At 43.3% G+C, this 22,368-nt stretch overlaps 2 long non-coding RNA genes across 2 annotated transcripts; both read left to right on the top strand.

Annotated features, from left to right (window-relative positions):
• Positions 1–1,016: 1,016 nt before the first annotated feature.
• LOC129736028 (uncharacterized) lies at positions 1,017–9,642 on the top strand. Its single transcript, XR_008732149.1, has 3 exons — positions 1,017–1,736; positions 6,824–6,970; positions 9,529–9,642. It is a non-coding gene; the product is annotated as an uncharacterized LOC129736028 (long non-coding RNA).
• A 4,227-nt stretch (positions 9,643–13,869) lies between these two features.
• LOC114016060 (uncharacterized) lies at positions 13,870–19,156 on the top strand. Its single transcript, XR_003560338.2, has 3 exons — positions 13,870–14,249; positions 14,342–14,420; positions 16,965–19,156. It is a non-coding gene; the product is annotated as an uncharacterized LOC114016060 (long non-coding RNA).
• Positions 19,157–22,368: the final 3,212 nt, after the last annotated feature.

The following is a 22,368-nucleotide window of genomic DNA, read 5'->3' as shown; positions in this document are numbered from 1 at the left end:
TATTGGCCATAGCTAACTAATAGATGGAAAACTATTGCTTTTTCATGCATGCAAAGGTTATGCAACTTCCATAAACGTTCAGTTAAACATGCCCTGCTTTGCATGCCCTCCCCGCACACAGAGGTTTTCCAAAATCAAAGCTCTTTAGTATGGTTAGCCTTTCTGGTCTACCTTATTACTAATATTTACACAGATGCACTGGCAAAAATAAATTTATTGCAATATTTATTGGACTGAATTTGAGGTTATTTGTAATGTGGTTAGATGGTTATTTATTAGACATGTTACAGCAGCTATTTAACACTTCTATAGCTGTCTAGATGGTATTATGACATAAAACAGTATTTATTGTATATAATGCAGAAATTATTACAGGAAGAGTAAATTCTAAAAGAGAAAGAAACAACTATCAGAGTAATGGAAGGACAAAGAACAAAAATGTAGTTTTAAAGACCAGTTCTCAGCCAGACTGAGGGAGGGGAATATTTAGGATGTGAGGAAGTCCAGGTGCAGACTTTAAGTTCTCTAAAGTGCACCAGCACTGTGCCTAACAGCTGACCTTTCCCTCGTGAAATGGACATTTTTCATTTAGAAAAGGAAATGAGAATCTTCTTCTTTGATTTTTTTTTTCCACTGATTAAGTAGAGTTAAAAAGTTCTATGGCATCATTTTCTGCAGGGAACAATTTCACGAAAATCAAACATTTCACAGGCAGCTGTTACTTTGACATTGTTAATGTTTTATGTTAAGGTGGTATTGGCTCTTTTATTTCACTGTGATGGATTCAAATGGCAATGCTTTTCCATATCTGTGGGGTTTTAGCTCTGTCTTCCACTGTTGTGTTATCACAACAGTTTTTTGCACTGTCAGGTGAAAGAGCTTTAGTTTTAAAGCTTTAGTTTTGTTTCTTATTTAAATCAGAAGAATGAATGCAAGTATTGAATGTCCCATGAAGAAATCTGGATGAGGCATGCCTGTAAAGAAGAGAACGTAAGGGCAAAAATTTACAAAAAAAATTATATATATAAAAAAAGTTTCCCGTAATCTTCAGAAAATTCAGATTCTTTAGGAAAACAAATCCCCTATTTTTGTATACAGACACGGACCATCTTAAAATATTTCACCAAAGCAAGTCAGTCTCATTACTTCTGTTTAACCGATAGACCCGTTTCTGTGGGAGGATGCGGAGGAGAGAGGAAATGAGGCTGCTTGGAAGGGTTTGCAGGTGTGAGGGTGAAGCTGGGCAGACGTCGGTTTCCATTTCTCCTGACGCTAAGGCAGAGGAAGGACGGAGCGTGGGGTGAAGGGAGTTGTCCTCCTTTTCCTCACACCTTCTTTTTACACTTGCTTGTGGCAAAAGAGCACTTTTGCCGAGAGTATCACTGTTGTGCAGAAGCAGCAGACCCCATCCCAGCTTTTGCTTTTCCAGCCTAATTCAAGTTGTTCACCCAAAGTCCCGTGGGACCACCTCCCCTGCATACACAGTTAGCTCATCATGGGACAGCAGCTGTTGACCAATAAATATGTATTTATCCTTTGCTTTTTGCAGATGGAAGAGCTGAAATACTCTGGTCTTTAGATGATAGAGCCTTGAATGGTGTAGGATGAGATGCTGAGTAACGTGGAGGCAACAGGACATGGGGAAAAACTTCGCTCAGATCACACACGGACTGGGAAGAGTTTTCATGATGATTTTTAAAAGAGTGTAGCTGCCAACTAAATTCAAGTTAATGCTGGTGAGAAATTACAGTAGGTAACTCAAGGAGACTATATATTTTCTTTAATTCATTAGCTGCCCTTAGAGGGTTAAAGAGAACATAACTAAAAATAATTACATAGGAGTTATGGAGCTCAAACAGAATGTGTTACTCTGCTCACACAAAACTTGAAGGGAGACAAATGAGAGAGGATTATTAGCATATTCTATTTTTTCAACAAATCTTACAAGGAAGGAAAAATATAATAATGTGAAGGAGCTGAAGATTCTTGTTTCCATAATAGCTGTATCTGCACTATCCTACCTGCAAAATTTATTCTCTGTGGGTGGTGATGCTGTTGAATATTTTTTCTTTCTTACCCATCCTGTTTTTCCCCTGTAAGCAGATCTTTTGAGTATGTATATTAACCTGAAATCCTGTCTTAGCTAAAACTTTCTTTGGCTGCAAGGGCAAGGACTCTTACAGGGAGCAAAGAGCAACGTGCAAAAGTGATCAGCAATACACTCACAAAAATTCATTTTTCTTTGAGCTCATTCATTCCAACTGTTCTCTTGAGGCTTGATCCGGAGCACAGAGAGATCCAGAGGGGGTTCACTGGGCTGTGGGTCAGGTTTTCAGGTCACCTGTACATGGCAGGTGGTGAATAATGAGCAGCATGCCACACGGTGCCAGCTCCTCGGGCCTTACCCTGACGGTGGAGGTAAGGATTTGGCCACTGATTTCACTAAGTGCAGCCTTAGGGCTGGAGGAGAGCATGGCCACTCATCACTTCTGCAGCAAAAGGCTATCACAGACCTTACTGATCAACAGGCTGGTGTGTCCCAGTAAGGCAGTTGACCATGCCCTAATTAACTGGTTCAAACTGTGCCCCGGAATGTTTTCTCTGTAGAGTTAGCTCTTTTATGGATGGCAACAGTCCAAGAAGTTGTTAGAGTCACTGCTGGGACTTGATATGATTACAAATATATTTCCATGTGTAATTATGAGTACGGTGATGGCTGATTTGTCCCTCCCACTGTTATAAACAGGCTGGGATTAATACATGTATTTTGCAAACAGAGGTACGCATACTGAAAACTATTTAGGGTGGACTTTTCTTCTTCTTTTTTTTCTTTTTTTTTTTTTTTTCCTTAACAGAATCCTTTAAACCAGTTCAAAAAGTTTGCTTTTGCAGACAGAAACGTCCTTCTCTTTAATCTCGATAAGGTATTTGGGTTGGAAAAGGGATTTGGAGGTCCTGGCCCACCTTTTTGTGCAACCATGTGTGGACCACTTTGAGCTGCCACCCTTTGCTGTCCTACCAAGCATTGCCTTGCTTTGTTAGATTTAAAACTTGTGGGAGGTGGTTACCATCTTCTGTCTTTGCTGCAGACACCAGCATGGTATGATCCAAGACCAGGGGTTCTGGATATCACCACGATAATCACGATAAGGGTTTGGGAGCCTCTTGGTCAATCCCAAAACTCTCATTTTTTTGCACAGCGGCAGAAGCAAGTCCTTGGTTCCTTGGTGACCTGCCAGCTTCTAGCCTGTAGCATCCCCATGGGCACCCCTTCCTGGTGTCCCATTGCTTTCCATACATTGAATCCTACTGGTGTCACAAGGATCTGGAAACTGATTACCAAACATAACTCAGATTACTCCATGGCAGAAAAAGAAATGTTCAAGCCTGGAAACACAAGAGTTAATATAAAACTAATTTCTCTTACCTACCTTCCAAAGACACCAACCTTTCTATATAAATTCCTCTGTCATTAATCTAATAAAGCTCTACTTTGTTCATAATTTACTACGCCCTTCAATAAGCATTGTAATATTTGTGCAGGGCAAGTATATAAATCATTGTTGCCCTTCTCTTACTTTTTCACTTACCTGGTTCTTTCAAGGTCACTAACCTACCCTATAGCTTTCATCTGGTTTAAATATTTTGCTGTTACCTTTTACACCTCGCTTCCTCATTTACACCCATTTAGATCTCTGCAGCTGCATCTTCTCGAGTAGCTATTGATCCATGTCTCCTTGCTAAAGGTTACTAACTTCATCAGCAGTAATGATACAAATTACATCTGTTAGGGTTCACTCACACCCTTTTGCTGGTCAGAAAAGGGGGACTGTTTTCTGGTTTTGTTGTTATTGACCATCTTCTCTGCCTAGGATTATCTAAAACACAGAGAGAAAAATTGTATTCAGTAAAATAGTCTCATTTTGACACATAGGCTTTCAGCGCCCAGGTCGTGCAAAGAGGCTAATCAATCCCTACTGACTTCCAAGGGCCTGAAATGTAGCTGGGTAAGGCCTCAATCCAGAAAGCACTTAAGGATATCCTTACGTAAACAGATGATCAGTCCCATTTTCAGTACAATTTGGTGAGAAGTGCATTTCAGAGTACAGCATCTCAGGGGATGCTGCTTCTTGCAAGGGCTGTGCAAGACCAGTCTGTACCAGCTGCAAATGCAAGCTGTAGTCCAAGGTGTCTGGTGTTCTTGCACTGAGCAAAGTAACTCTTTCCAAGTGTATTGATTGTGGGGACATCCCCGTGCTCTGGGGGAGGCTGTTGGGGTGCCCCTGCTTTAGAGTACTAGTGAGCATTTGTGAGTGTGAGCCTTTGCCCGCTGCAGAGGAAGTGAGCTCTTTAGGGCTCCTGAATTTCTTCTGCTGACTGTTTAAGAGGCAATGAAACTATTTAGGAATGAGCAGAGTAATTGCCTGGGTCCTACAGGACCTGACAGCTGTGCTCGCTGTGTGATGACTGGAGGGGTCACCCAATCTTGTGGCTTCATCGGTTCCTTGAGCCAAGCGTGCTGCCGCCGCAGGGTTGCCATCCTGTACAGAAACACACGGGTGAGGTGGAGCTCTGCCGCAGCTGGCTGCCAAGGACCAAGGCTGGGACCGTTGTCACCGTGGTATAGAAGAAAATAGAGCTAGAAGGGACCTGAGGAGGTCATCTCATCCACCCCCACCCCCCATGCCTGACACATGTTTGTCTAATGTGTTTCTTTAACCCCACCAGCAGTGGAGACTCCCCAGGTGATCTCCTCCAGTGCCTAATGACCCTTGCAGCCGGGAAGTTATTCCAGCACTGAACTTAGCTCTCCCCTGCTGCATTTAAACCCATTACTTTTTGTGCTTTCCCTGTGGATGTGGATAACAATTTATTGCCTTCCTCTTTGCATAAGCCTTTTACATAATTAAGGACTGTTATCATGTCTCCTCTCTGTCTTCCCTGCTCTAGACTAAATAGCCCAGATAGGAGGATGAAAGCTGGAATGGGGTGTCAGGGAGGAGGAAATCAGAGCGGAATTAATCCTGCTTCCTGTCCCTACAGAAATGGACTTTTCCTTCTGAAGGACAGGGGCTGTGGGAGGGGGAGACGAGCTTTTCAGTGCTGTTGATTCACTAATGCAGCTCTGTGGGCTGTGGATCAGATTGATGGGTTGCTGCCTGGCAGCCTAAGGAAGAGGGGCTTGGGCTGCCCCTCTGCTGAGCTGCTGCAGCACTCCTATCCAGCCTGTGTGCTTGGGAAATACGGCTTTAATTTCTTATACGGGTGAGGGGTATCCAACTGATGTGTCAGCTCCTGCAAGATGCATCTGGTTGAGCTTCTGTGTATCACGAAAGCTGTTTCTAGGTGCTGTGTGTGTTATACAGTCAGATGAAATGACAGTATAACACCATCACCCTGCAGCAGCATCCAGGCAGTGCACCACAAGCCCTGCCAGGGAGCAGGAGCCCTCTCCTCTGATGGCAAAATGGCATTTCTGTTGGGAGCGGTGCCTTCAGCACGGCCGTGTGCATCCCACCCATGCAGAGGATGGAAAGCCACCCGCCACACACGCTGCCTACATGTGTTTCACAACTTGATTGCTGTTCATAAAACCAACACGTGGAACAGGCAAATGCCATCTGATCCAAAATGCCCTGGGGCGTATTATGTCAATGTCACATACATTAAGAAAGTACAGCGAGCACTCAGAGTGACTTCTTGTGTTCGTAGCCCTTTTGCATTATTCATGGCTGCTGTCAGAGCTGCACCACATACAGCCCTTGCGTTGCAGCTGTCATAACCTGCAGGAAACAAAAAATGCTCCCAGCCTGGAGACTTCCAAAAGCACAAGTTGGGGGATAACGTTAGGGGAAAAAAGGGTTTTTTAACACTTAACTGTCCCAAAGTGCTCTGAGAACAGCATGTAAGGTGGAGCTCTTTTCCCTAGACTCCTGGTGGCAAGGGATCACGGGTTTACTCATGGCAGAGAAGAGCTGGCTTTGGGAAAAACAAAATATTAGAAGCTATTTGGGACAGCAGGGAAGTTCTTTGCATTGCAAGCATACTGCAGGCTAGCTTCAGCACCCCCAGCCCCTCACCAGCTCCCCCACTTGTTCATCACGTGGATGTTAAGACTTTTCAGTTCAATGTCACAGTAAAAATATCTTGATAAATTGCAATCCAATTGATTTTTTTTTAACTCTTCTTTCCCCCCCTCCTTCCTCCCCAGAGTGGCTTTGATGATGACATTTGTATTTCTGAATTGAAACCACATTTGCCCAATGCTGGAAAGGGAGGAGGCAGGGGCAGAAGAGAGAGAAACCCTTTTGTTCTCCTCCTCATGGTTCCCCCTCACCTGCCAGGGCCAAGCTCCAAAATAATTCCTAACAGCTGAGGTTAGCCAGGGACATCTAATCCCAGAAAGCTGCCTCTGAATTCCAGGACCAGCACACAGTGCTTGAGTTTCATCAACAGCCATTTACATTTAATTCCCCAAAACCTCTGGAGAAGTGTGGGCAATGTACGGGTATGTGATTATTTAATTTAAAAGAATAATATTTTTTAAAAATAAATCTGAGCCCAAATGGCATCAACAGCAGCAGCAATACTCATGTTTTTTAAAGCCAAGCAAGTTCAGAAGCTGTTTTGAGGATGTACTGGGGTATTTCGAGTGTAGCCTAAACAGCTATGTCTATAGGATGCCCAAGAATTGTGATTCTCAACCGAAGGGAGCACTAGGTCCTCTTTCCCTGATTTCTTGTAATGGTAAAAGGTTGTTCTGTGCAAATGGAGCTTAAAGTGTCTTGCAGAGTTTTCTGAGACCTGTCCTGTTTGTTTACAGAAGGAGCGTAAGGAGCATCCTGGCAACACAACAGGGAGAAGCCTCCTGGGATTCAGCTCGGCTGAGGTGGGAGGATGTGGCAGCAACGGGCTCGCTCTGAGCGAAACACCTTCCCAGGCAGGAACGGGACCAAACAGGACGTGTTGGGTAAAACTGCAGTATTTTTTCTTTGGAGTCAGTCAGTAGGGGTAACTTGCTATTTTTCTCAGGGGAGTTCTCATTTTTTCAAAGAGAGTTCTGCAGCTGGCTCTAAGTATCTGTGACCCAAAGATAAAACTCCCCATCAATTCTCTTCCAACCCTTCCCAGAAAGAAAATTTCCAGCGTCTTTACTTTTGGCGGTATTTGCTTTAAAACCACACACTTTTTATTAAGAAAAAGCTTTGGTTTTGCTGTTTAGCCAATTGAAATGAGTAATGAAAATATTTGTATGGGACAAAGGAAATGTTTTCTTTTAAATTATCTCATCTTACTAATTGATTACAATGGGAATGCTTGGATGTGTGCATTGTACAGCATCCTGTCTCTCTGCTCTGAGCAGGAATTTGGCCAAGTTGGTGTAAACCATCCCACTGGAGAAAACAAGAGTAAAAGCTGTCAGGTATCTAGGGCTGCCTGTCCCATGGAGCCTGCTTAGCCTCCATGAGCAAAAAACTGTGGGTGTCTGAAAAGAACATGTCTTAAATATTAGGAGCTTCTGTGGAAGATGAAACACTAAAGAACATTGATAATTAAAAGCATAATCTAGAAATAAAAAAGTTAAAAATTATCTACAGAAAACTCTTCAAAGAATAGGTATTCTTTGTTGTTCAGTGCAGATGTCACTGATAGCCTGCTAGCATGGAAATTGCTTGCTATTGATGAAAAGTAATAATATAAATCCATGGTATGTCTGAATTTAAATCAGAAAGGGAACGATTAATATAAAAGATTACAGTGCCATTCCCTTGAGATGCAAAAAATCTCATATTTGAAAGTGGCTTGAATATACAAAATCTTCAAATATTCATGGATGAAAATGTTTTCTAAATGCTACCTTCAAAATAGATGTTGCAAGACAGCAACTGTCTTGAGCTGATTTAAAAAATTGCCATTTTCATGGAAAATAATGTTGTTTCACATAAACACAGAAGAAAATGCGACATCAACAAAAATGAAAGGGGGGAAATCATCCAGGTCTGTGTGTCAGGGATGGAAAAAAGAGGGAGAAGAGGCTTAAACAGGAAAGCTGGAAAAGCCAGCTTGGAGAAGCAACATCATTCCCGGCTCACCAACCCATCCGTGCAGTTCGCATGGTTATGATCTATTCCCCCTCAGCTCCAGCAGCCGCCCTCACTGCTGTCTACTGCCAAGAAGTAGGTCAGAAACCTGTTTTTGTCTCTGTTTTTCTATGGCCACACCATGGTCCTTACCCCCGTGCCGAGACGGGAAAGCCTCTGAACGGAGGCGGTGAGACCAGAGCTGGGCTGAGCGGGGTGACCTGTCCTGGCTCCCACTACGGGCAGTGCCAAGAGGGAAAAATTATGTCCCCAGCAGCAGGGATTGCCCCCGGGGGGTGCCCATCTCTCTCTGATTGCTGGAGAAGGATTTCAAGGGAATTAGGGACTTAGTTTGTGGTTAAATACCTAAACTTAACAGGATGAATCTGAGCCAAAGCACATGTAACGTGCCAGCCCCATCCAGTGAGCCTGCATCTGAGCAGCGCAGAAAGTTTTGGTGTTAACTCAGCTCTCAGTGGTCCGGGTTAGAGAGGGGCCTTGCAAACACCCGTACTGGTGTGGCTGGGGTGGGGATGAGCAGGGACATAGGCCAGCAGCAGGGAGCTGGGGGTGAAGCAGAAGGAATTGTTTTGTGACTGCACCACGTTTAGTGCTCTGCTACTGAGAGATGCCTGTTCCTCCTGCTGTCCCCCAGGGCTAGTGATTTTATCACCTCTGCTTGCTCATATTCTTCTTTCCAGGTACCAGCTGCCTTTCACACCCCACACTCCCCCGCCTCTGCCCACCTCAAATTGTCCAATTGATTAACATAATTCATTTAAATTCAGTAATTGTTTTCAACTCATACTTACCTTTGAAGTTCACGAGAAGACGTGCCAGTAAGCTGCTCAGATTTTCCCACTATATCATCTAAAAATTAAAAAAAACCTAATAATAAATTAACCTGAAGATGCTATCTCTCCTTATGGAGCTGTGGTATTTGTATCTCTGTGTCACAGGTGCCAAAATCCTCTTCTCGTTACCTCGCCCGTCCCAGGTCAGGGCAAAGCAGAAGCTGGCGGGGATGGTGGGTTTGCCATGCTGGAGCCCTGTGACCTTTGGAGGACGAGTGATCCATCTCCCTGTGGGAGACTGCATTTTGTCACTGGTCAACAAAATACTGTCCCCAACTGAATGGTTTTACAAGTGGCAAACCCAGCCAATGCTTCTGCCTCAGGGCATGGCACTGTCCTAAAACTCAGCCTTGCCATTTGTCACCGTTGGGGTGAATTGCAGGAGATGCCAAGCAAGAACATTGACCATGATGTGGACCTCTAATTATGTTTCCCTAAAATATCTGCAGGGTTCACTCAGATGCTGCGTTACTTTATCTGAGGGAATTGCAGTCTGTGTGATGTGAAAACAAACTGCAAAGCAGTTGCTTCATCATTCTACTTCTAGCAGCTCTTGGGTCCAGCTTTTCAAACCAATTTTTCCCTTTTCACAGTGCATCTGTCAAGATTCCTGCTCTGGAAAAGAAGATCAGAGCAAATGGGGACTGAAGAGAACAAAAGCTGACCCAAACCTTTGACCTAAACTTAACATAAAGCCAAATGAAACCTTAGAGGTTTGTAAATGTTCATAAAACATTTCCACCTCCCGCTCCCCTCTCCTTTATCTTCAGTGTCTTTATAGTTCTACACTTACTGTTTGTAATTGAAAGTCTAATGTAAAGCCTCGCTAAATTAATGGAAAGACTCTCGCTGGTTTTAGTGGCTTTTGATTCAGCCTCCCAAAGAAAGGAAATAATTTCTTTAATGAAAGTGTCTTTAAGCTTAAGAGAAAACAAAACCTGAAAAGATACAAGGAAAATCAGAGGTCAAATGCAATTTTCCAGCTAGCAGCACATGTTCTTGATCTGAACCCTGCCCATAAAATTGATATGGATATTGTTAAGACAGAAAAAAAAAAATACTGTACAGAAACAAAGCATTGTTGAGCTAACAGTGAACTGGTTTAATAAACTATAATGTCTGTTCACCAGAATTAGAGATTTTTCTACTCTTTACTGCCAGCTTGTGCTGTAGAAGAATACAACTGGCAATCAGCTGACATGTATGACCTGAAGTTTCCATTTGCATGTGTGAGTTTGAGTCTTTCCCTTTGTACCAAAATTGAACCAAAAATGTCAATCGCATGAAAACTTTATTAGGAAAGTATCTCTCTAGTATTGATACAGCTTTTAACTTTCTAGGTGACTTTTTGACAGAAGCGGGTAGAGATATCATTGTTTAAAGGGCTTAATAACACCTGAGCTTCCCTGGACGATGCATTAGGCAGTGAGAATTAAGAGCGTTCTTGTCTGTGTTATATTCTGGATTCACGGATGAGGAAGGTTGTTGAAACCAGCTCAAGCAGGAATTAAGATGTGGCTTTTCCTGGATGGCTGTTGCTATGCTGTTGTTTGGCAGTGACAGTTCCAATGGATTGGTGTTGCCAGTTCAGAGCTTGGTCTCCTCCAAAATACTGCCTCAAGCTCCTCTTTTGCACGTAGAAGCGGAGTGGTTAGTGTGCATGGACTGGTATGGCTACATATTTTACTTGTGAATACATGCACAACGTATCTAGAGAATTATTTCCCAATATTTGTGTAACAGACAGTTTTGATTTTCACAGTCGCTGGGTAGATGCACACAGAACAGTGTGTGCTCCAGAGGCTGTTACTTTTTCTTAATGGAAAACACAGATGTGGGAAATGTCCTAGGAAGATGCTGCTAATAAGCAGCTACTGCTAGTTCGTAATGTTTCTATAACAGAACGTTATTTTATTATTTATATGCAAATTTTGCACAGTATAGGGGTTTTTTTGTCATTTTCTCTTTTTCATAATTTTCTTTTTGTCTCCTCTTTCCTGCTACATTTTTTGTTCTTGAACTCCTCCAAAGTCCTCTCCAGTGTCAAACCTGGTGTTGGCCAGCAATAAGCTTGCTGCGCCTCTCGGAGAGCCTGACAGCAGAGGTGGCACTGCCTCGCTGGGACACTTCGCGTTGGGCACACTGACAGGCTTCCTACCTTCACGGCATCTGCTGGCGGACTTTGTCTTTGGAGGTTTGGTTAGTTCTGGCCATGCACCAACCACTGTTCAAATCCTAAAAAGAAATGCAGTCCAAAGGTGCTGGCTGAGGTCTGTGGACCATCCAGTTCCAGGATGGCAGTGGTGGAGGGAATCCTCTGGACAGAGAGATCAGGGACAGAAGAAATGATCCTATTTGCTTTCTTGAGACTAAGTTAGAAGGGCAAAATTCTATGTGTTGGCCCAGTGACAACCTATTTTGGCTGTCAAAACTTAGAAATCTTGTCTTTTTCTCCCCACTCATCTTGAATCCACTTTTTCATTGGCTGCAATGGCTCCGCTGGTGTGCTTTTTGTAACTATTTCTTCTATCTGTTTCTAGAAGTCATACAGGGCATGAATTACTGGAAATGAAGCAAAATGTACCAGACATAAACTCAGTGCATTCTCTCTAGCTCATATTCTCTGAAGACTCATTTGTCCCTTTCCTCCTTTTAAATATTTCCTCTCTTCTTTCTGGCCTGATCTTGTTATTTGTTTCATTGGCTATTTGTTATCCAACTCTTGGCAAAATATCAGGGAAATTGTCCTGACCGTGAACTGGGAAGAACTTTTTTAAGGGAACAATGACAGCTGCTTTACTTGGGAGAGCTGAAAAACAGGCAAGCCCAAATACTATCTTTGCTGAGACCAAGTTTGTGAGGACTGCGGTGTGCTTTGTTGGACTCAGTTGTGTAGCTGATGAAGCTTGTCCAGTTGGTTTTTCTTCATTTTTTAAAGGGTTTAAGGTGTTATTCCTCCCTGTAAAACTTGCCTCACTGCTGTGATGGTGGTCAAGCAGGCAGGGATGGAGGGATGGACTCAGCTGCTGTCTGGTGGGAGCGGAGCTCCACGTGTGTGGCTCTGTGGAGGTGGTGGATCTTCTTATCTAGGGGTGGAGATGTCTTTCTGACTACAAGCAGCCCAGATGGTTGTTAAAACAAGCAGAAACTGCGTGCTTTCTTCTCTCCTGAGTCTACACCTTCCTCAGCCTGGACGAGATGAGCTTAGACCCAGTCTGAACCTCCATAAACTTTTCACTTTCGCAGTTTCACTGAAGGTTTGACTTTGCTCTGGGATTAGCCTGACATTCAGCTGCTTCAGGGCTGTTGGGTTCCTCTCTGTCTCCTCTCCAGCTGAAAGTTTATAGCTGAGCTGCGCAAGCATGTCCTGACTTCAGAGCAAACTCAAGAAAAGGCGGCTCCAGCTGCAGCTCACAGCCTGCCAGAGAGACTCCCCTGGCAGATCTCCGACAAGCCTGTTACTACAAGTTCGCCCCAACCGGCAATTCTAGCAAACACAAAAATTTGCATGAAGTTCATATTAGTTCAACACTAGCTCACGTTGCCAGCAATTCAGTAGCTGTTTCTAACTGCTTGCATCTCAGCTGAAAGATTTAAGTGCACTTGCCATGCAGCCTCTCTGAGAAAGTCGTGAAGGTGGGCGAGTGTTTAGTTTTCTCAAATACCATGGTGCAAGTGAGTTTTATAATGTCTTCTGAAAGGATTGAAGATTTTAAGTCCTAATACATGGTTGTCATCTCTGCAAGATGTAATAGTATCGAGTTTGACTTCCAAAACAACATAGGACATAGGAAAATAGGTTTATGTAATGATTTTCATTTCCACTCACTGATTCATTGAAGTCTTACACCGACTCATAAACCCAAATATTTATAAAGCCTTTCTTTTAAACTAGTTTCTAATGCTTTGACCGTATGTTTCAAAACAGCCTGTTCAAAAGCATTTCCTCCCCCTAAAGCACTCGGTGCATTATAACCTCTGTAATACCTTGGCTGCTACGGAGATCTTGCACAGCTGAGGATGTTCACTCTAAATATTTTTTTTATTTTTTCCCTAAGTTGTCAAAAGTCTTTTTCCTCAAAAAAAAAGAAAAAAAGATAAATCTGTGTTGGTCAAATTTTGAAGAAGGTTGACTGAAAAAAATCTCTAATTTGATTTCTTTTTTAATGTGGAAATTGAGTCAAACTTCAGTAGGTTTTTAATGAACGGTGTTATGCAAATATTAGCAACGTAGCTGACATTTCCTGTTCTCTTCTGACATATTATAGATTAACAAAGACTAATTATTTTCTCACCCCTTGTCTTGGGTGAATGCCATGTAGTCTGGGCTCAGGCTAATGAGCCCACCCCAGTCCTCGACTAGATCTGGAGCAAGGCAGTGGCTCCTGCAGCTCCCCACTAATTTCTGCAGTGCAACAGGTAACACCAACACCCAATGATCCGGTCTGGTACCTGTTCACAAGCTGCCTAGAGGGGTATCCAGAGCAAAGCCCACCTCCATCCTGCTGGAAAGGGCTTTGCAAAGAGGAAGTAAGCCTCCTCCCCAGTGCCACGCAGAGCGGACAGTGGCTTTGCAGGGATGTCTGTGGGAAGGGGTGGCTCTTGCCCATCCCTGGGAATGGGAGGCATGTCCGCAGTGGGAGGCAGTGCTCACGGGGTTCCCTGCTCTCACCATTGAGCATTGTTCAGAACAAACATAGATGCTATATATGAATGTGAAGCTTAATTTGTGGTTTTTACACCCACCGCATTTCTTGGAGTTGACATTTTCTGGAACTTTAGGGCTTTTTATCTCCAGGCTGTTGTTCTGGGTTTTTTTTCCTCATTCATTTTATAGAAAGCTAACAGCCCGTGTTTTTTCATCTACATAATAAAATAGCATGCAATCAAATTGACCCACACTTTAGTCAAAGCAGCTGTGTAATGCTGTTCTCTACTCGAAGGTGTACAAACCTAGAGGGCAGTGGGGACATGGTTGGTTGGTATAACACAGTACAGCTGCACCATGACATTGCTTGTGGGGATGCTGAGAAATCTGGAGGAATTCCCTGGGGAAATGTTGAGCTGGGAATAAAAAAACCCAAACAACCCAACCTGCTTCACCTACTGTTCCACTTTGTACCCAACAGTGAAACAATTAAAATGACTTGCTTTTCAGAAGTGCCTTGGACCTGCTGTGACTGAATGGCACATGGGCCACTCCTTGTTCCTGAGAGTGCCCAGAATGTTCAGGGCATTTTCCAGGTGGGAGAAAGTTACTGCTAAGCAGACACAGAAGAGCGAGGGAGGACATTCAAGGCAGCAGGTATTTAGGGTAAGTGCAATCTCATTCATTCTAAATTTTTGGCTCTGCTGCTTCTTTAAACTTCAGAGTTTCAAAGAAAAAATACTTTTCTCCTCTTTTAGGAGTATTGGAAAGCTCCTTGCTCCTCCTGCGCTGTGGCAGAAGATCTGCATGAAGATTTCTACAAGTATTTGACATGAGGTATGTAGTGCTCACCTCCAAAAATCAGATTAATATTTTGCCTGAGGATGGAAGAAAATAGGACAGTCACTCCTTTTTCTGGGAATTTCAAGCCAAATAGAATAGTTATGTATTTTAATTCATTAGCAAGGGAGCTGCAGCACGGGTCATTGGGTCCCCTTGTCAGGCACAGGATGACGGGTGTGTGGAGATGGAAGGACTGTTGTCACCTCTTGCTCTACCATCATCAGGTGTGTGGCTGTGGCAGACGTGGTGAGCCAAAACCCTGGAGGGTCTCTGCAAACCCCCCCATACTCTGACCTGCCACAATCTTTTTCTCAAAGCTGTCCCTCCACTCTTTACTAGTCAGAATGGTGGATTTTGGCACATGCAGCAACTAAATCAGACAAAGCCAGCTGGAAGAAACTGGTAGTAGCCCCAGACAGGCATTGATAGACATTCCCCATTGGTTGAAAGTTTCTAGTTTAGTTTCAAGGACACTTTAATTTTCAAATCCCTTTTCCATTGGACATGTACATGTGAAGTCAGATAGCAGAGATAAAGGTTGGCACAAGAATATACGCCTAGCTTCCTGATTTCTATTGTATACCATAATTATAGTAGCATACACTTTGGACTGACAGCATTTTTCAGCAACAGAGTACTTCAGAAATATTAATCTCATATCAGCTATTTGTGTTGAATACTGCTATTCAGCAGGTGATGTAAGCTAATATTATCATAATTCTATGGACAGAAAAACAGAGAAAGAAAGAAAGATTAAGTGACTTACCTAAGGTCAACAATATGTTCAAGAGAAAACCTATTTAAGCTTTGGGATTACTGCCTCCCACTGATCAAGAAATGTGTGCAGTATTGCTAAGAAACTAATGTATGTGGACCTTTGATAAATTAGAAATGATACCGACTTAGGAGGTTACTCATTCACCAGTGCGAGGGAGGTTTTTGATTGCACAGCATTCCAAAAGCCAGGAGGACGTGGTGCTTACTAACTGCAATGGCCAGATCCTGCAAAATGTCACCATGTTCCTACTTGTGCAAGTCCCACGGACTTCAGTCTCTTAAAGCAGAGCTGGATCTTCAGCAGGTGGTTAGTATGAGTCTAGAGTTGTGATGAGCTTATAATTTGGCAAAAAAAGGGCCAAAATTCAATTCTTTTGACCTCTTCTCCTCACTAGTGGCCATTTGCCATTCCATTAAAAAGGAATTAATACTGATTATTATTATTAGGAATAGGTTACATGATGAGGAACAGAAGGAGTTTATGTCCATGCAACTTGTACAAGTTTCAAGGTAAAAGCATCCCTGAAATTGAACACTGATGGTATAGCAAGTTTAGAAAATTGATTATCCCTTGACAGTTGAGTAAATTTCAGGGGGGTGGGGGGGGTGGGGGAAGTTTAGATTGAAAAATGGCTAATAATGGGGCTAATGTATTTGTACATGGGGGAAAGGGGAAACAAGGCTTTTTGTTTCCTGGGCCTTCTGCTCTTACATTGCATTATGAATGCCATTCAGGGAAGCAACCTCTGCAGAACAGGTCTAATTGCTAAATCATTATGTTTCAACAAAAGTGAGCAGGGTCTTAGGTTTTACTTGGCCTGGATGTTTAAAGACAAATTATAAGTTACGTAATAAAACAACAGAATCATTAAACATTGATTTACATGTTTATTTTGCTATAAGAAATGAAATTTTTATTGGAACGGAATTAAACAGACGTTTATGTGCTTGTATTCCCCATAGCCTTTTGTATACTAGCAATATAGCAATATTCATAAATCATACCAGAGTTTTCAAATTTCCTCAGGAGTGACCTAGGCAAGAAACCCTTAACAACTTGCTGAGAGACTTTGAAATTAAATTCAGCTGTAATATCATCATGACTAATTTATGGCTAGTTTGGTTGCTACAAAGATACATTTAAAGAAATCGCAGCACAGAGTGAGGATAAGACAGAACATGGCTTCATGGAGTTATTCCACTAGAAAGATTCATTCTATGTTTCATTACTTTATTGAACATGGCAAACCAGTCTGTTCCTTGAGAGAGAGGGAATGTTATAACGAAACATGTAAATACTAGGCCTTCAACCCAGCAAAACAGGAATAACAGTAGATACGAAATTAAACCTTCATAGAGCGGTTGAAGGACCCTGTTCCCTTTGACATCAGATACATTTGTGCGTGTGTATGAACATGCAGCAGCATCCACAGACGTGTGCTCTATATGTATATGTGTATGTACAGATGTACATGTGCTCATGCATGCATATGTCTCCACTTTAGAATAAGGTTAATAGTAAAATATTGCTAAAGCTGAGACATTATCTGGCACAATTTGAACCACGTTTCTGGAATGCCCTACATCCCTGAAGCCCGTTTTCGTCCCACTGCAGCTTTTGAACTTCCTGCAAGGCTCGTTACAGCAAATTGAGATTGATGACAAAGTGCAACATTTTGAAATTATTAAAGGTATTTGTTTTTCCTTTAACTTCTTTTACCACAGACTGAAAAGGATGAAAAATGGTTCTTTTTTTCACAGTAATTATATGTCTGACTTCTCAAATTTTATGCGGACGGAAAACTCCCTCTGAACTCTGTGTGTGTTGGGACCCAGCTCATAAGCATCTTGCTTTATCCCACTCCAGCATCATCATCACCTCTTGTTTAAGACATGGATTTTCATTCTGTCCTTGCTGGTTAAGACCAGTGAATTATTTCACGCAGAAGTTAAGCTGAAATATTTCCTGGTGTATGTCCTTTTGTGCCACCTGCCTTCAAGTAAGTGGCCTCCTATTGCTGTTGAGCCTTCTAGGATATCAAGTTCTCACCCTTTTCCATCAACAGTCAAGGGGCTGACCACAACCGAAGCACTGAGGGGCTCATCCTCCCAAGGTTGTCTTCTTCCCGGCCACTCTGTGTGGTGACATCTTGGCATCATACGTGGAGAAGCAGTTTACAAGAGCCCATATAACTAACCAGAGGTCTCCACCATGTCCCAGTCATCCCGCTGTCACACCGCTGCCTATGACCCAGCCGACCGATGCTCGCCCAGCACCACACTGCTGACTCGGCAGGTGCCCAGGGCTGCCCGCACCGGGACTGGGGGAGCGCACAACAAACAAGTACTCACCCAGTGGCAGCGCCAGCCGATCTCCCTATTTAATAAGCAAGGGAAATGAGTCGCAGCTAAACTCATTGCACACTTCTATTACGTGAAAGAAGTGTCAATAATTCTGTAAATACACCAGGGAATTTATTCATCTCAGCCTCCAGTAATGGTGAATTACCCTGGTGACTGGTGCAAAATTCGGAAGCGTATACAACCATAATGAGAAAGTTCTGTGGTTTCCCTTAAAAAGTAATATAGTGGTTATTGCTGGTAGTTACTGCTTTTGTGAAGTATTAACGCGTGGTTATAGTGCAGTCATGTAGCAAAATTATAAGGGCCTGTAGAATGTTACTTAGCAACACTTGCTAAAGTTGAGGTGGTAACGAAGAAATGGAGTAAAAGAAACACGGAGTGTTTTGGAGTCATAAAATGAACTGTGGTGTGACTTGAGAAAGCTGTTCTGAAGTTAAAGACATCTATTTCTCTTTTTGCCATGTGAACATGGCAGAAGAACTTAAATGCTAATTTGAAGCAACACACTTGAAATATCTAAGTAACAGAAACAAGCATTATGTTATTTTTTTCTTATCATTGCTGCTGTCTGGGAAAAGCATCAGAATTGCTGGGCTTTTGAAGATCCTCTCCTTGTCATTTCAAACCCATCCCGAGGCACCAGCTGGCCAATTAAAATAGTCTCTCCTTTGGAAAGCTAGCATTTGTCAGAGTTAAGAATGAAGGCTTCTTTCTACTACATTTATTTTCCCCATTCATTCATTTACATAACTCTCTCCACCATTAATCAAGTGCCTGTAGGTATATTTCAAGGAAAGGATAAGGCCATAAAAATGAATGCAGATAGTTCTAGTTATAGATGAACCTTCCACATGTTGCAGATCTGTCTCAGACGCTTATCTTGGTTTATCTCCACCTGTTTAAATTGGAAAACTCACAAAAATCCATCTCCCATGAGATTTCCAAGGTTTCTTGATTCCATGTGGGTCAGAACTGCCACAAGAGATGCATTTCTCAGAGCGCTTCTGAGCTGCTGCCAGGAACAGGGAGTGCTTGACTGTGCCACTTAAAAAAAAAAAAAAAGTTTTCTTTGAAAAGTCACCAAATTTTATAACATTAAAAAAAAAAATGTCCTAGTTTAGTCTTGGGTATGATTAAAAGAGCTGCTCTGATTTATTGGTGTCAAACAAAGTATGTTTGTGTAGAACATTATTTTGTAATGGAAAAAGTGTCGGTGGAAGCACTGCCTATCAGCACTGCTTGGACTGGATGAGGACTGAGCCTTAAATTAGGAGTCGTTTAATAACTGGAGAAAAGGAAGACTGCTAAGAATGTTGTATCTAGGAGGCCATCTCTTAGTCTCTCAGATAAAGGTAGCTGTGAAGTCAACCTCAGCGACATCTAGGGTTCTGCTGATTAAATGATAGATGATATTTGCCTGCTTTGTGCCTCACCCTGGCCCTGTAAAGCAAATGGAAAGAAGTGTCTTATTCCAATCCCACCAGGAGCACTGAGCCATGAATATGGAGTGAATGTTTCACAGGGAAACTTTCTATATACACAAATTTAATAAACAAATTTCTGGTCGGTAACATAGTTGCTTCCTATTGTCCTTTAATTTTGCACTTTCTTTTTCCTTGTAAATGAAAAAGTCGTTTTATTTTGACTAAGTTCTTGTTCTTGCCCATTGCCTCACTCAAAGTAGTGCCCTACCAGAGCATTGCCACCAGGATGTGTCTACCAGGGTCTACCCAGAGACAAATAGAAAATCAAACAGAAGTGACTGCTAATGCAGGGGAGCCAAGCCTGCTGTTAATAAACTAGTCTGATTCAGCATGTACTTCTCCCACCAAAACAAACAAAAAAAAAATCATCGTTCTGAAGCATTTTTAATAGGAGAACCCCTGTGCAAAGGGAGACATTACTAAGACAGCTACTCACACCTCTCTTGAAATGGCCATGTTCATTTTTCCCAAAAACATACAGCCAAGATGGCTTTTGGCATTAAATCTGCTTCATGGCCCTTTGAGATGCCATTGGACTACAGCTGAGGCCCTTAACAGGACAAAAATAGTAGCAAATATAAATTTAATTCAGACAACTTTAGATAAAAATTATATGGAAAATCAACACTGACAGGAAAACTCTAACATGCAAAATTGTACTGGAATTAGCAGAGTCCTCTGCACCTATACACATTCCTCTAGCAGATGTTCTGCCTGTCCCACTTGCAGGCAACTACTACTCTTGGTCAAAGTACTCCAGGTGTTAAAAAATAGGTGATCCTGATTTTGTGATTTTTAGCAGTGTTTATTTTGGGTGAACAAAATTTTCTTCTGTCTTCAGATGTTTAATGGTTATTTGAAAGCAACTTGATGAATAGAAAAGCGTGTACTCCCACTTGGGGCAAACGTATTTTTGGAGTGATTCATAATAATTAATCTTTGTCTAAGTGGAATGCATTGATTTCTCCTACTGGTGGTGACTGTACTTCTGTTTCTTTTCCTAAGTTAGATGGTTCTGCTCCAGAGGCATATTTGCTGATTAAATTGGACCGTGACCGGGCACTCAAGTTATGTCACCATTATCCAAACGATCTTTTAAAGAACACAGAGTACTTGTTGTTGCAGATATTGGGCGCTCCACATTTAATCAAGGACCTTTGTAGCTTGTTATTTCTAGAATTCAGATTACTGCAACTTAAAAGCCTCTCTGTCCTTGCCAGTGCTCAGTGACATAAAATAAACCTGCATATTAAGAAAAAAAACACGAACCTTGTCAAGTTGCACTGAGGGATGGGAAGAAAAAGAAAGCATTTTTTATGGCGATCTGGAAACGCCATCTGCAGCACAGCTATAAAGGGAAATGTTATCATTTACTAATCTTTTCCATGTAGCCAGAACTCCATTTTCAAGTGCTGTCACCCGCAGCAGTACCCGCGTGGTGGGGCAGCCCTGGCAATCGCAGGGTCCCACGGCACGGGTGGGTCACAGCCACGTAGCAGGAGACAGTTCATACCCCAAGGAACAGGCAGCGAGGGGGGGAAGGGGAACAAAGCAGAGGGAGCAGTTTCCTGCTGCTCCTTGGTGGGACCAGACACCGAACCCTGGGTTTAGCCTCCGTTTGCTTCTCCCAGCCCTGCTGTGGGCTGCCCAACATCCCCAGGGTCGCTTGCGGCTGGCCCCGAGCCCGCCGAGCCGCTATTGCAGAGCAGGGCGCCTCTTGCCATTTTCCTCCGGCTGCCGCCTCCTCCTCCTCCTCCCGGGCGCCAGGGACTGCGGTAGGGATGCAGACGGAGGCGGCACAGCTTCTGCAGCTCTCGATGAAGTGCTCCAAGTTCCTTTTTTAGTAAAATCACTTTGTCTCAAAAGTGCCGCGGAGCAAAGCATCTCACCCCCGCTGCCCCCCTCCTTGCGCCGGGTGCGGTGGAGGTGCCAGGCCGACGTGCCAGGAATGCTCCTTGTCCCCGGAGATGGAGCATCCCGGGGCCCCGCAGCCCGTACCCCAGCCTGTACCCCATCCCGAGCCCCAGCCCAACGGGAAGTTTACTCAGAAAGATCAGCCTGTCCTCCCTGACCCAGCTGGTCACTCTCTGGTGAGGGCTGGTGGCAGCATTGCTCCTTTGTTCATTTTAAACATGGCATCTAAGGAATGGACAGAAACCATCAACTTTTTTTTTTTTTTTTTGGCCTGGGATAACAAATAACTTGCATGCAGCTGTAAAACACTACACTCGGGGCAGGATTTCACTGGCTGCAGGATGACAAACTCTGCACAGTGTCATTAGATTCTTCTGTATTACGTTTTGTCTTTTCTGTGCTGGTCCTAAGCAGCCCACGCTGCTGGTGCTGGGGCACAGCCAGGGTGCTAGGAAGAAAAATGGCATGAAGTGGCGATGGGGGCAAGTTCTGTACTCCATTGCTGAGTTTGGTTATGCTCCATTGCCGGTTCTGATGTCTCCTGATTTCAAAAAGGGCTTTGGCCCTAAGCCTTTGCCAGTATTCCACCACAGAAACAATTTACTTGTCCAGATACCTCCTGCAGGTCAGATGGCCACTCTGGGTGGGGGTGACTGGCATCACATTGCCCTCACAAGACACACAAGGCAGGGTGTGAGTAGAGGGAGAATGAGGGGTGGGTGAGCAGGGAGCAGAGCAGCGTAAAAGGGGCTTAAGTTCCAGCAAGGGAGTCAAGGAGATGCTGGGAGCTAATGAGCTGCTAATGAGGCTGATAAGGAACATGTGGAAATAAAGAGAGCAGTAAGCAGGAGAGAAGGTTGGAGACAGGGTGTGGAGGTCCACGAGGACATGAGTAGTGAATATAATGTGATGATAGAACTGGGTTAAGAAAAGGAGTTTGGATAAGAGATGAAGTTGGGATGAGAGCAGGAAATCTGAGGTTGCAGGTAAGAAGGGGAACACTTAGTTTCACAAGTTTGGTGAATTGACTTGTTGTCTGTGAGGATGTTGTTTTCTCCAGTGCCTGGTTGGAGCTCAGTGTTCCTGGTTCAGCTCTGAGCTCTGATGAAAGGTCCCTGTCTCTCCCTAAACTTTGCAGAGACCATCTGCACCTCTGCCAGTGTATGGGGCAGGCACCTGTATGTACGCTGTCTGTGTGGCTGCAGATATGATGCTAAGTGTGAGAGACTGTCCCTGGTTTGGGGAAATTACTTGCTGCACAATGATACAATCCTTAGTGATGTGACAGGGTACAACTGGGTATTGAGACAGGCTTTGTGGTTTTTTGGTAGTTTATTTATATGTATAGATTTCCTGCCACCCTGGGTGGCTCTGCTCCTCTGCCAAGATCCTGGAAGACTAAT

The sequence above is a fragment of the Falco cherrug genome, chromosome 4 (genome assembly GCF_023634085.1).
Source record: "Falco cherrug isolate bFalChe1 chromosome 4, bFalChe1.pri, whole genome shotgun sequence".
In the NCBI taxonomy this organism is placed as follows: domain Eukaryota; kingdom Metazoa; phylum Chordata; class Aves; order Falconiformes; family Falconidae; genus Falco; species Falco cherrug.
Note: the sequence above shows the minus strand (reverse complement) of the source record. Positions and strands in the feature narration are given on the sequence as shown.